This window comes from Grampus griseus (genome assembly GCF_964374135.1).
Source record: "Grampus griseus genome assembly, chromosome: 21".
NCBI lineage: Eukaryota > Metazoa > Chordata > Mammalia > Artiodactyla > Delphinidae > Grampus > Grampus griseus.
In genome coordinates this window covers 17,278,598-17,292,601 of record NC_139015.1, presented here as the reverse complement: position 1 = coordinate 17,292,601, position 14,004 = coordinate 17,278,598, and the positions used below count along the sequence as shown (strand labels likewise).

At 42.0% G+C, this 14,004-nt stretch overlaps 1 protein-coding gene across 4 annotated transcripts in view; it reads left to right on the top strand.

The window, feature by feature from the left end:
• The first annotated feature begins 6,463 nt into the window (after positions 1–6,463).
• The window catches only part of SLC7A2 (solute carrier family 7 member 2), a 73,834-nt gene continuing 66,293 nt past the window's right edge, over positions 6,464–14,004 (top strand). For 3 of the 4 annotated variants that reach the window (XM_082680436.1, XM_082680433.1, XM_082680437.1), the window contains exon 1: positions 6,464–6,587. The gene's annotated coding sequence lies outside the window, so the exon portion shown is untranslated. Of the gene's footprint in view, positions 6,588–7,023; positions 7,066–14,004 lie in introns of those variants that run through there. The other variant, XM_082680435.1, reaches the window with a different exon arrangement.

Below are 14,004 nucleotides of genomic sequence, written 5' to 3'. Positions count from 1 at the left end.
TCAGGTAAGCCTTTTCCTGCCAGAACTTGGAATTGCATCTGCTTCTCGAATTTCTCATCTAGGTGTTTTCTCTTCATATTGATGACGTCCTTTAGCTATCAGGCCTTGAGAACAAGAATGGGACTTACAAGAGGAGCGGGACTTCCCAGGGTCCAGAAAGAGGCTCAGGAGGAAGTAACAGGGAACTGACGGGGATGATTAGGCTCCAGTGAAGAGGTAAGGTTACTTGCAGGTAGGATTCTGTCTATTCCCACTTTTTGGAACTGAAGTATCCCCCTTCTATTTGATTGGGTGTATCCAGTGACATATTTTTAAAATGGAAGTTGAATGAATTTAACATGAAGAATTGTGACCCCCCCAGGACATCACAAAACCAAGGCTGAGAAAAAATGCTGTCAAGTCAGCACTGCTGTGACCAGAGAAAGCAACCACACTCCTTTTCAACACAATTGTACTATCTGTCATTTTGTCTTAGAAATCACAGTAGTGACTAAAAAGGAAAAACAAAGTCAGAACCTGGAACATGGCAGAGTAAGTAAAATGAACCAACCATCCCAGTTTCCCTGGGACTGAAGGGTTTCCTGGGTCCTGGGACTTTTAGTGCTAAAACTGGAACACTCCTGGGCAAATCAGAATGGTTGGCCAACGTAGATAGGTGGCAATTTAAATAAACACTGAGTTCTGTTCTTTATTTGGGTCGGACCCTCCATTCAAAGGTTTCCCCAGTGCGGGAGAACATTTCCTCAGCAAAAATACCATGCGGTGCCACTGTCTGGGAGCACACATTGGAGCACGCTTTCTGGAAACTTCGTCAGAAGCAGGGCTGGCAACGTGCATGTAACTTTTATCCTAGCTTCAGGTCCTGGGTATGGTAAAGCCTGGAAGGAAGCAATGGGACAGAGAATGATGAGAAAAGTAGGCAAGAGGTCATCCTAGAGGTGAATGAGCACATAGAGGCACAAGAGATGCGTCGACCTGAGTCCCTTCCAGGGCATGGCACTCACCCCAGCCAATGGTCTACACAATTACCCCAAGCCTCCTCAGTGCTTTCCCACCTCCTGTGTCCCAGAATGGCTTTATCTTTCTTCCACAGCTGCAGAAAAGCAAGCTATCTGTCCTTCAAGGATCTTTTGAAATGCCACTTCTTCAGGAAAGGCTTCCTGACCACTTCTCTCCTTTAAGCTTCCACAGGGCTAATTTTCTTCTTCAGTCATTTGGCGTTTTCCTACCGGTGGTGCCAATAATTGATTTTCAATGTCTTATCCCCCTAGCTGGGTTGTGAAGGGGTGGATCATTCGTGCTTTTTAAAAAATTTGTTGCATCTTGCTTAGCCCAGGACAGGCTTGTTGATTGTCTAAAGCAGCGCTGTCCAGTAAAATACAAGGTGAGCCACGTTTGTAACTTAACATTTTCTAGCAGCCACATAGAAAAAGAAGTCAAAAGAAACAGGTGAAAATAATTCCAATGACGTAGATGGCCTAGCCCAAACATTACTTCAACAGGTAATCTGTGTGAAAGAATTATTAGTGAGCCATTTTTACATGACTTTGATTGTATGGTCTTTGAAATTCAGGGTATATTGTACTCTTCAGCACATCTCAGTTCAGGTTAGTCATGAATCAAGCGCTCAAGAGGTGCACGTGGCAAGTGGCTACCATCTTGGACACATGATAAGTCAAGAAGATATACTGATGGGGTCTGTACAAGATAGGAGTTTAGTTTGATTCTATAATCGATGAGAAGACACCATGAGTTGTTGAGAAGACTGCAGTAACTTGTCTTAACATGATAAGGATAATATGGAATCTAAAAAAAAGAAAAAGGTTCTGAAGAACCTAGGGGCAGGACAGGAGAAAAGACACAGATGTAGAGAATGGACTTGAGGACATGGGGAGGGGGAAGGGGAAGCTGGGACGAAGTGAGAGAGTGACATGGACATATATACGCTACCAAATGTAAAATAGATAGCTAGTGGGAAGCAGCCGCAAAGCACAGGGAGATCAGCTCGGTGCTCTGTGACCACCTAGAGGGGTGGGATAGGAGGGCGGGTGGGAGGGAGACGTAAGAGTGAGGGGATATGGGGATATGGGGATATAGGTATAGGTATAGCTGATTCACTTTGTTATACGGCAGAAACTAACACACCATTGTAAAGCAATTATACTCCAATAAAGATGTTAAAAAGAAAACGTGATAAGGATAGAGATTAGGGAGACGGAGATTAGAAATCAAGAGAAAAAATTGTTTCTGTAATACAGAATCAACGGAGGAAGAGTAGCAGCACTTCGTGACTGATGGAACATAAAAAAAAGTAAAGGAGGGCTTCCCTGGTGGCAGTGGTTGAGAGTCCGCCTGCCGATGCAGGGGTCACGGGTTCGTGCCCCAGTCTGGGAAGATCCCACATGCCGCGGAGCGGCTGGGCCCGTGAGCCATAGCCGCTGAGCCTGCGTGTCCAGAGCCTGTGCTCCGCAACGGGAGAGGCCACAACAGTGAGAGGCCCGCGTACCGCAAAAAAAAAAAAAAAAAAAAAAGTAAAGGAGAGAGCTGTAAATAACAATTTAAGGTTATTACCAGGAGAATGTATAACTTAAAGAGTACCAGAAAAATAGTAAGAAGAAAGCTGGAGAGAGATATCAGTCTAAGGAAGAGATGGATTTTTCTTCAATCATATAATTTCAAGTACTTGCAAGTTTATCTCCCCAGAGACACAGTTTGGAGCAAAGACAAGGTCTAACGAAGTAGCTTTTGGGAGAGATGCCATCAAGTTGGCTGAGCCTTAGGAATGGATAACAGCTAAGATTGTGAAGGTGGATGAAGATAAAATGATTCAAGAATTTATTCTTAGGAGTTCCATAGTTAGCAAGGAGGACAAAAAGTTGTCAGGATGGTAGGAAGAAAATGAAGAGATCACGAAAGCCAAGGGGGAAAACAATTTCCAGACAAAAGGATAGAAAGCCGGAGAGAATTTGAGGCAGTTGAAAACTGAGAGAAGTCCACTGGACATGGTTAGGAAGCCATCGCCGGAGCAGTGAGAACCTTTGACAAGGTGGAGGGACAGAGAAGGATTTACATCAGCTGAGCTCTCTCCTGACCCCCTCCCTGGTTTTCAGTCCTTAGAGCAACAGGCTGACTGAAGATGTTTGGATTGAGAAGGCTGACTTTTTTCAGCAGATACAGTCCCAGCAGGAATCCTGGCCGAAGGAAACAGAGACCAGCACGGAACGGGTGGAGCTCTGGGCGATTCTTGATTAATGGCCAATGTAAAGAAAACCCAGAAACTAGCTGAGTGGCAGGATGTAGGGAAATTCATAGGGAGAGCAGTGCAGAACTGAAAACCATTGCGAAACCATTATTTGGTCTTTGTTAAAAGACAAGTTGAAAAATACAAATTTAAAAGATAATTTGTCTTATAAGGGCTTATTGTATTTTTTTCAATATTTTATTGTTTATCTTAAGGAATGGGTAAATATGGAATGTGTGGAAAATCACCTTTAATTTTTTACATGTTTTTGAAAGGGAAATGGAGAACAACAGTGGCCTGAAAGCACTTGAAACTCTAGTGGTCTGAACTCTGATCCAAGACTTTTTTCTCCTTCAAGCCTATTTATTCAACTATAAAACAAGCTTCAATATCTAGTATCCAACCATTTAAAAAAAACTGGTGGATTTTAGCTTTGTCTTTGCTGAAATAGCTTGGGGATAATAGAGTCAAAATTAGAACTAATAAGAATCAACTCATTCAGCCTTGATAGTTAAAGTAAATCCCTTATTCGTGGATATGAGACTTACTCTGGGTTGTGTTTGGCAAGTGTAGGATACAGGGTGTGTAATTTATTGAGCTACAAAAGTCCCTTGAACTTTCCTGTAATTTCATAAAACCTTAGGAGTTCAGACATGCACAAATGTTTCTGAAATCTTTGGAAGACAACAACCTAGATTACTCCTTCTGCTGAAAATGACTAACTTGGATTTTCTGTTTCATTTCTAAGCAGGAAGTTTGACACATGAAAATGAAAAGTGATTACTGTACAGTACTCCACACAGGTGAGGCAGAGGTGGATGAAAGGATTAATCAAATAGGGAGAAGACAATAATTCTGTTTCTGTAGCAGGAATAGAGTAGTGCTAAAGGAAATGCAAATGAAGATGTCAAAATAGCTTAGTCCATGTCAAACATTTTACTTCTAAATATTCCATTCTAATATCCTTTGTCTCTCAGAGTCAGTCTTAAAGACTCATACTAGATCTGTGGATCTTCTATTCTTTCTACATCTAAATACATTTTAACATTTGAGAAATAACCAAAGATGAGATACGGGGTTCACAGTTAACAAGTAATTGCAAACAGGAAAAGGAATATATAAATCAAAACTTTTAGTGTGGGACTTTCTTGGTGGCACAGTTGTTAAGAATCCGCCTGCCAATGCCGGGGACATTGGTTTGATCCCTGGTCCAGGAAGGTCCCACATGCCGTGGGGCAACTAAGCACGTGCACCACAACTACTGAGCCTGTGCTCTAGAGCCCGCGAGCCACAACTACTGAGCCCATGAGCCACAACTACTGAAGCCCGCGCGCCTAGAGCCCGTGCTCCACAACAAGAGAAGCCACCGCAATGAGAAGCCCGTGCACCACAACGAAGAGTAGCCCCTGCTCGCTGCAACTAGAGAAAGCCCGCGCGCAGCAGCGAAGACCCAACGCAGACAAAAATAAAATAAATTAATTAAAAAAAAACCTTCTACTGTGTCAAGATATTCATCAAACATTGTGCTTGTTAGAAAGGACTTGTTCGTTTTTGCTTAGAGATGAAATAGCTTTTATTATTGACACACATGGACACATGTATTGTTTCAAGAAGTACCAAAATCAGATGGGCAGATTACTAGATAAACTCAAAGATTGGTATTTTGACAAAATTGGCAGTTTCTAAATGTCAAATAGATTAGTTTATCCCCAGTCATTGTTCTGCAACCTAATAACAGACTGTCCCTTCACGATGTTTAAATAAAAATGTGCGGGGAAATAATCTCATAAATTAAAAAATAGCAATCTCTATTAAAGAAAAAAAAACAGGTAAAAACATTTAGATTGTGTTCTTAACCTTTAGAAGTTAGACAAATACTCTTGCGTCTTGAGTCTTCACCCCCCTGTACAATGCCTCTTAGCCTTTGCGGGACTGAATGAATTTGGTGTCAGAGTCTATACGTATCATTTTCCTCAATGTCATTAATAATTATTTGCCTAAGGAATCCGTTTTATACTATAAAAGTAAGTTTATATTAACAGTGTCTCTATTACTTAGGACATTTACTGGAACAGATAATACTCTTGTAGCCATGTTGCTATTTAGATTTCCAGTTCTTTAATGGGGTTCTTAATGGCTTCATGAGGTACATGCGCTTCTGAGATAGTCATTGAGATTTGGTACATGGACCAGTTTCTGGAGTGAAGCCCTAAATCTTTAATCAGATTCTCTTGGGAACACATGTCTTAGAGAAGTTAAGAATGATTTAGAACATCACATGAAAAATGTACATATAATTCGTCAATATGAATTTGGCGCTTTGCCAAAGAGACGAGCATTACTGGTAGATGAATAAAGATGTTTACCACACACTAAACAAAACAAGGTAGATCTTTCCAGCAAACAAAAACAATAATATGCACTCACTGCTCAATTCAGTGCCAGCGTTGGCCTCCTTTTGGATTAAAATGAACAGTTTCATATTGTGTCTTTAATCTTATCAGAGACCCCTAAATTAAACAACAGCACAGCATGAGAAACCTTGGTCATGTAACTCTTACTACTCTCTCAGAAACAGCAAATGTCACTTTCTTACAAGCCCACCCCTAAATCATCAGGACTACCTATTCACATTACCGGGATTTTCAAACTAGCAACTAAACATTGTAACAAACGGTTTACGGTTTTTACTGGTGAAGTAGTACTATTTGACAAAGCACGCCCATCTGGGTTCTATTTATTACGGTCCTTGACATATTTTATTATCATTACTTTCTTACTTGCAAATTCTTCTCAGAATAAAAAATAAATCGGGGACAAAAATCCCACTTAGAGGAACTCTACTTAGAAGCAGCCTCGGAGATGCGCCTGAGGCTGGGACCTCCAGGGAGAGCAAGAATTCGCCGCCCGGCAGAGCTCGGCCTCCCCGCCCGCCGGCGCCCACGGGCCTAGCCCCGGCCGAGCGCACGGCCAAGTGCACCGGGCCGTAGACAGACTCCGCGGCGCTGCAGCCCGACCCTCCTACCCCGAGGGCTGGCAGCGTGGCCTGGACTGTCGGGGCGGGAGGCGGGCTCGGGTGGGAGGGTCGGCGAGCGCGGGGGCCGGAGGGGGAGGAAGGGGGGAGGGGGAGGCGGTGCCCCCCGGCCAGGCCCCGCCCCCGGCGCGGCTACACAAGCTGCGCCCACCTGCCCAGCCCGCCTTCTGCAGCGCGGCGGCCCCGGCGCTAGTCTCGGCGCGGACCAGCGAGGCGGCGGCCGCTCCAGCAGCCTCCCCGAGCCGCGAGCCCCGACACTCTCCTGCCACTCGCCCATCCCCGGCCCCTCGTCGCGGCCCTCGCGCTGCCCCAGTAAGTTGCCGAGGGTCGGGCGGCGCGGAGGGGCCGCAGGCGAGGGGCGGCCTGGGCGCCGAGCCGGAGGGATAGGGCTGGGGCGGAGGCGCCCGGGGCCGCGTCCAGCTGCGCGCAGCTGCCCGGAGGCCGCGCTCCGGCCCCTCGGAGACGGAGAGTCCCGGGGCCGCGCTCCGGGCTTCGCCTCGCCCCGTGCGGCCCCCAGGGCGTCGGGATCCGCGGCCGCCGTGCGGGTCGTGGGGGCCGGTAGGCGGCCTGGCACGGCGACGCCGCGGTTCCCTTTGGCCGCCCTGGTCCCGAGGGGCCCTGGGCACCCTCGTGCGGGAGGACCGGCCGGGCCTCCCCACCCCGCCCTGCGCACTGGCGGGTCCCCGAAGTCGCCTGCCGCTCGCTTGAGGCTGTTGGGTTACATATAGGACACCGCTCGGAGCTCTGGAAGTCTTTTCACACCCCGACCTGCCCGGGACTGGTAGGACAGGTAAAATGGCTCGTCGTGCTGTCTGTTTGGGGTATTTTTTAAGTAATGGGGTGCAGTTTTAAACCCTTTTGAGATGGGCTATATACTCTTTTAAGCCTATTTCATGCCGCCTTCAACCTTGAACTCCAAATACCATTCTTGACGTTTAGGAACTCTGCCGGTCAACCCCAGAGTACCCGTTCCTCCGGAGAGCTTTGCAAGTTCTGGGTATGCGTATATCCAATCCAAGGACTAACATTTTCAGAGATTGTATCTTAAAGATATTGAAAAGAAATCCGCTCACAGAGTTATATAAGTCTTTTGAAGTGCAAACAGTACCCAGATTTCAGGAGTAAAAATGTTCAAATATTCAAACTCTCAAATATTTATGCAGAACTGACTAAAAAAGCAGTTTTTAGACTGGGGATAAGATTTATCTAGTTGTTTCTACAGAAACACTCATCCTTTTAACTAGGGGATATCGTCAGATTTTATTCAAGTAGAGCTATCTGAATCCCGGCGGGACTTGAGATACGAAGTCAGTGTGTCTGTGGCTTCCCACTTGATGCTTTTTTACTCTTGCCCTAGGCAGTCTTTAGAACCTCTGTCACTTCTCTTCCCCCTCAGCATTAATAATAATTATTTCCTCAGGAAATTGCAAACATTTGTGCTTGTGATCTTCTTCTAGAAGATGTACAGGGTAAGAATATGCTAATTATATGTTTATGGTTGCTTTTTCCTTTTTGTAATATTAAATCCTTTTTTTCTTTTAATCTCACTAAAGCTGGACATAGAATGATTTCTCAGTGAAATAGAACATATGCATTTTTATTTCTCCCTGAAAAGCTGCTAGTTAGCTACTCTGGATGACTCTGGAAGCCACATTATTTATTAGGAGTTTTCAGGTTTCCTCCCTTGCCCCTCATTTGGTTTCTGCACTGTGCCTTGATTAGGGGAATGTCATTTACCTTACTTAGTCTTTTTGGGTGTGCCGTGGCCTTGGAAACCAGAGTAAAACTCTGCATGGTATCTGCAAGGATTCAATTCACAGAATCCTTGGCCTCGTTTAGCTTAACCTGTTACTAAAGCCCTTTTGATTCCAAAGTCTCTAATCATTATCCCTGGATTTAGAGGCTGGAAGGGAAGACATGGTACCTGTTGGAGTTTTAAAAGTCTGAAAATACTCTGGAGTTTTTCGTCTTGTACACTCATATGTTTTTGTCATTGGGACATATGTGTTCGAAGGATTTTAAAGTTCATGTTTCTTGCTTTCTACTGCAAACCTGCTCACCTTCTCAGAGTGGAGGTGCCTAGTCTCCTTTCTAGGTGGCCTACCTTGTTCTCTTCTCAGACTGCCTTGCGTAATTTATCATTGGTTCTCCTGGCTCTTCTGGCCAGACCTGGAGCACTTGTCTGTGGCCATTTCTTCTCTTTTTTGGCCCTACTTTTTCAAATGGACTCTCTCTCATAGTTTTTCTTTGTGATTTCTCTATTTAGCTTAGTTTCTGTCTTCCCTTCTGTTTTGTTATATTTGCTTGCTGCTCCATATATCCATATCTGTCTCTCTATACATGTGTGTATTTTTTAAGTGTTCAGAGCCATCTGCTTGTTTTATTTTGATGCCCTTCAGTGACCAACTTTCAAAACAGAACCTTGAAGATACCGGTAGGTTGCTATTTGTTTTATTATTTCCCCAAACAGGATATGAACACATCGATTTCATGGACTGGCTTCTTGTAGACTTACTGCATGTCAGACATTTAGAACAAAAGCAACATTTTCAGTTGAGTAGATTTCTGAATATTCACATACTTAGTAACATGTGCCCATTTGGATGTTTTGTCACCCAACTGAACACTGAAAAACTCAGTTAACTAAGATTTCAGTTACATGATACCTCTTGTCTAAATGATTTTGAGGACTTAAATGGTTAACTTATTCCTACACCTTTATCTGAATATTCAAAACCATGTAAATATAGCCTGGATAAGAAAAAAAATAATGATATTGTTCTTTTCATTGTTTTCTGTTTTAATAGCTTTTCATTCTACAGGCTGACACAATGTCTGGCACATAACATGTGCTCCTTATTGTTGAGTGAACGCCACTGATTTTAATACTTTAAGAAAGGGTGTATGTCTGTCTTCAAAGGTATATTCCTTCATTGGAAAGTACTGAGTCCCTACTCTGTACTCAGCATTAGACATCGAAAAGTAGTGTGCAGCTCCAATTTTGGAGAGATTCTACAATTATTTTTATATTCCGGAAACCCTCCATTGATGGATTTTAAGAGTAGTTATTTATTTTGTTGTAATTTTATGTAAAGTAACAACACCTATAAACAGATGACTTCAGTACTCTCTACACCAGGAAGCAAACAAGGAACACATTCTCTGAAATATGAAGATGATGTTACTTTCTGTTCCATCATCAAAAGCACATGTGCTTTGGCATTTCTGTTTTACTGGTAGTAACAAATTTGTCCTGACTCTTATATTTTCCTTTCATTGCATTTCTGGCTATTTTCTAAGAAGTGGTGTCCGTGGAAATGTTGCAGATGCTATGGACAAAACCAAAGCAACAACTGGGGGTTCATTTCCACCAGACTCTAACTAGTTGATCAGCCTCTAACTAGCTGAGTTAAGATAATCAGAGCATGATTTACCTACTTATTTTTTTTGTCCAATTTAGTAAAAATAACTGTTGTATATTAATCTGTGGAAACAAGCAGTATGCTATTATTTTTCAAGTGCTTGTGGACTCTTTTAAACCTTAAATGTTTCTGAGAATGGCCTCTGCTGCCATTGTTAACCTTCTCATTGGTAAGTACAATTAGTGTTGACTTAAGATTTGAGTTAATGTGGTTTTTCTGTAAAAGTCTGGATTTGAATATGTGGGTCACATCTCTTCTATTCATATTTAGACTTTTACTTCCAATATCTCTCCTCCGAAAAGTCTGTGGTTCTCGGTTTTTCTGGGTGTGTACAAACATGAATGGTTTGTTGAAAATCAAGTTTCTTACATCCAAGATTGAAACATCAGCTGGGTGTCTTATGTGATGACTTAGTACTGCAAATGTCATGTATTTAATTTTATGCCTTCTCCTTATCCCACTACAAAAATAAAATAAAAAATACAAAAATAAAACCCATACGTTCACACCTATTCTAGTACTGCATACTAACTAGCGCCTCTGTTCAGAACTTGTATCATCTGGGATTCGGCAGTGAGGTGGATGAGATAAGAACATTTCATAACCTTTCTTCTAGGAGTTTAAAAAAAAAAAAAAAGCCCTGACTATGTTATATTCATTTTTGGAATATTTTATGAACAATACACAACAAAGAATTTTTATGTTCCTTGTTGATTCTTGCTAGTTTTTCCCACAGTTGTGGGGAAAATTCTTTTCTTTCCTTCGCCCACTCTGGTTTCATCAAAGGCTTTAAAAGTCTTCATACAGTCATACCTAATACAATGCTCTTTATGCCATCAAAGCCCACTTCCTTCCAGTGGAGACCTAGTGATCACCGTGGATAGAGCTTGATGTCGCCAGGGATGCTGAACAGTACTGTAATTAAGATGCTCATTTTATGCTTCTACTGTTGCCCATCTTTTTTTTGATTTTAATGGATCTTTCCATTTAAAAACAGATGCTTGTCTTTTCAAAAAGTCAAGTTTAACATAAACCTTCAAGCTCACTTTTTATTCATTCTACTCCTTTGTGGGCAGGGAGATGTTATCTGAGTTGGTAACTTATCATAATTAGAAGATAAAAGTTGACTGGTTAGGGTCTTTTCTTCACTTGGCTCTAGATATCCAGCTGTCATCTGGTAAATGATGATAATGGTGATAGTCACTAGTGGAATTAACAGTCATTATATATTGAACCGTAAGGAAAAAATTGGTTCTCTTTGCATGTTCAGCCTTATTTGTTTACTTCCTCAATGTGAACTCGGGGAAGATTTTTCAGAATGCAATTCAACTTCTACTTTAAAAAAATCACACTAAAATCTCTAGAATTTGAAATATATTTGAGTGGTGGGGTGGGAAGTCATCTCTGTATCACATGCAAATTGTATTTTTCCAAAGTATCTGTATCCTTTGGATTTTCTCCCTCACCAGCCCCTATTCATCCTGCTGGTTTCTTTAAAAAAAAAAAAAAAAATGCATCCATTTGGTGGAAACAGCTGAATTTGATTTTTGTGAAACTAGCATGCGAAATCATAGTTTTTAGCAATTGTATGTACAAATTACTGAAATACTGTTTTGATACATTGGGATTCCCTTGGAATAGGAAATATGACTTTGATTCTAAGAATATCCTAGGAGATGATCCATTTGGAGTCTTCCATGATCGGAGGTTAGCTAATCCATTTTGGATGAATATGTGTTATAAATATATACAGCCCAGATCGAGAGTCTGTAGAGAAGCGAAGAATAAATCAATGACTTTGTCTCTGTGGGCTTTGACCACCAGTGAAGGAGTTAACGAGTACACACACAGTAGGAAGAGAATGATAAAGCTGCCATTTGATTGAGCCATACACAAAGCTGAAGGTATCAGAAGGAGAAGTAACAGTGTGTTCTAAACTTTTTTTTTTTGCGGTACACGGGCCTCTCACTGTTGTGGCCTCTCCCGTTGCGGAGCACAGGCTCCGGACGCACAGGCTCAGCGGCCATGGCTCACAAGCCCAGCCGCTCCGCGGTATGTGGGATCTTCCCGAACCTGGGCACGAACCCGTGTCCCCTGCATTGGCAGGCGGACTCCCAACCACTGCGCCACCAGGGAAGCCCTAAACTTCTCTTTTTTATAATGTGTGTTGTGTTCCTGACATAGACTAAATGCTCCATCAATTTAAGGTACTGTTGTCATCACCATTACTGTTACTATTATTGCTGTTAAAACCACTATCACTCTTCCTCCTCCAGTTGCTCTTTGGTGAAACTTGGGTCACTTAGACTTGAGTTCTGGCTGAGCATTTATTCACAAAAATTTGCATTTGGGAGGGGGCAATAATACTTACTAATCATTTGGCAGAACTGTCTGTCATTTATTACCCTGACACTCAAGAAAATTATGATGTTTAACTGAGAATTCAAACTATTCTGAAAGGTCTTAGAGGAAAGTTAAAACACATTAGGAGATTATATTTTAGGTGGAAAATTTGAAGAATAAAGTCATTCCAAAAGTGCAGTCAAATTAAGAACATGAGATTATCTTCTCACTCTGACAGTTGAGTGTTATGTTGGTTAAGTTTAGTGCATTTATACAAACTTAGTGCGTTTAAAACCCATAAGGGGCCTTGTCAGGAATGTAAAAATCGTAAGAGGTCTTCAGCCATCCCTCCCACTTTTGCTTCTCCTGCAGGAGTCCCTCTGAAATCCAGGAAAGCAATCCCCAGCTACAGTTTAGTGTTGGTTCTAGTCTTGGCTTTCAGTTTAGAATGGACAAAGGACTGATTAAAAAATGCTGGTTGCTGAAGAGATACTTTTCTGTTACTTGTTAGAGAGGGGAAAGTTCTTTTGTTAGAAGGAAACACATTCGTTTCAGTTCCTACCATTGACCTAGAAGAAGAAAAAAATGTTCTAAAATAAATTATTTAACCAAAAATATATTTACTGTCATATTCAACATAGCTCTTCTATTGTACAAGGAGGGTTTTTAATGAAGACATGCAACTGGGTACCACTGCTTCACCTTCCAGGTTTCAGGCTCTTGTGAATGTACCTTTAAAAAAAAAATCTGATAATTGTTCCCAAGAGGTGGTGTGTGTGTGGGGGAACAGGGAATTGATTTACATTCTCAGTGTAATAGGCAAATCTTTATTTAAAGGACTACCTGGGGTGAATCCATTTCTACTAGGTAAAAATCACTTCATAGGGTTTTTGTTTAATGGACCTCAGATGCTCAGAATTCCTTTAATCATAATTCTTTGTTTGCAGTACACTTTGTCATGCCATTATTGGCTCATGTATGGCCAATAAATATTACCCATTTTAGATTCTTGGGTTGGGTGGTGGGTGGATATTCACTGTATTATGATTTTAAAATGATATATGAATAAATAAAATTTTAAATTTCCCCTAAATAAATTAGTAAATAAAATTTTCACAAATGTCTCCTTTGTGTTTTTCCTTCAAGTAGAGAACATCTGTACTGAATGAAATTTTCCTTTCGTTCAGAAGGACAGCTTTCTTTAGACAGTGATTTTTTTTCCTCCTAAAATTCCTTTATATTCACTTCCATAACATTCCTGGTATCTTTTTTTTTTTTTTGGCGGTACGCGGGCCTCTCACTGTTGTGGCCTCTCCCGTTGCAGAGCACAGGCTGCGGACGCGCAGGCTCAGCGGCCACGGCTCACGGGCCCAGCCGCTCTGTGGCATGTGGGATCTTCCCGGACCGGGGCACGAACCCGTGTCCCCTGCATCGGCAGGCAGACTCTCAACTGCTGCGCCACCAGGGAAGCCCCATTCCTGGTATCTTGAAGCAAAGAATACTTATTATTTTTCAATGGGGCTCATAGTACACAGGATATTTGCAATTTGCTTAGGTGCTTGTCCTGATAAAAATCCAAATGAAAACTTCCTTGTAGTTTGTATCAACTTGGACATGAATTCCTCTGGGAAAAGCCTGTGTCCAAAAAAATTCAGGCTACTCTGTATAGATTTTTTATGTGCTTTAATTATCATGTTAAACAACACAATTTTATACTTGTATTTCAATCCAACACAAAGATTTAAGTGGTTTATTTAATTCCGTTGTAATCTGAGCAATTGTTTGGGAGGTATTTTCATGAGACTTAGAAGGAGCCTGGGGTGAGCTTTGACACTCCATCCTAAGGGCTTAATAACATTCTGGAGTGTTTCGGCGACATTAGGAATTTATCTTTGTTCCAAGGCAGCCCATGCTAGAAAACGAAGTCAAATTGACTATGATTAATCAGGCGAAGTGAGATTGCT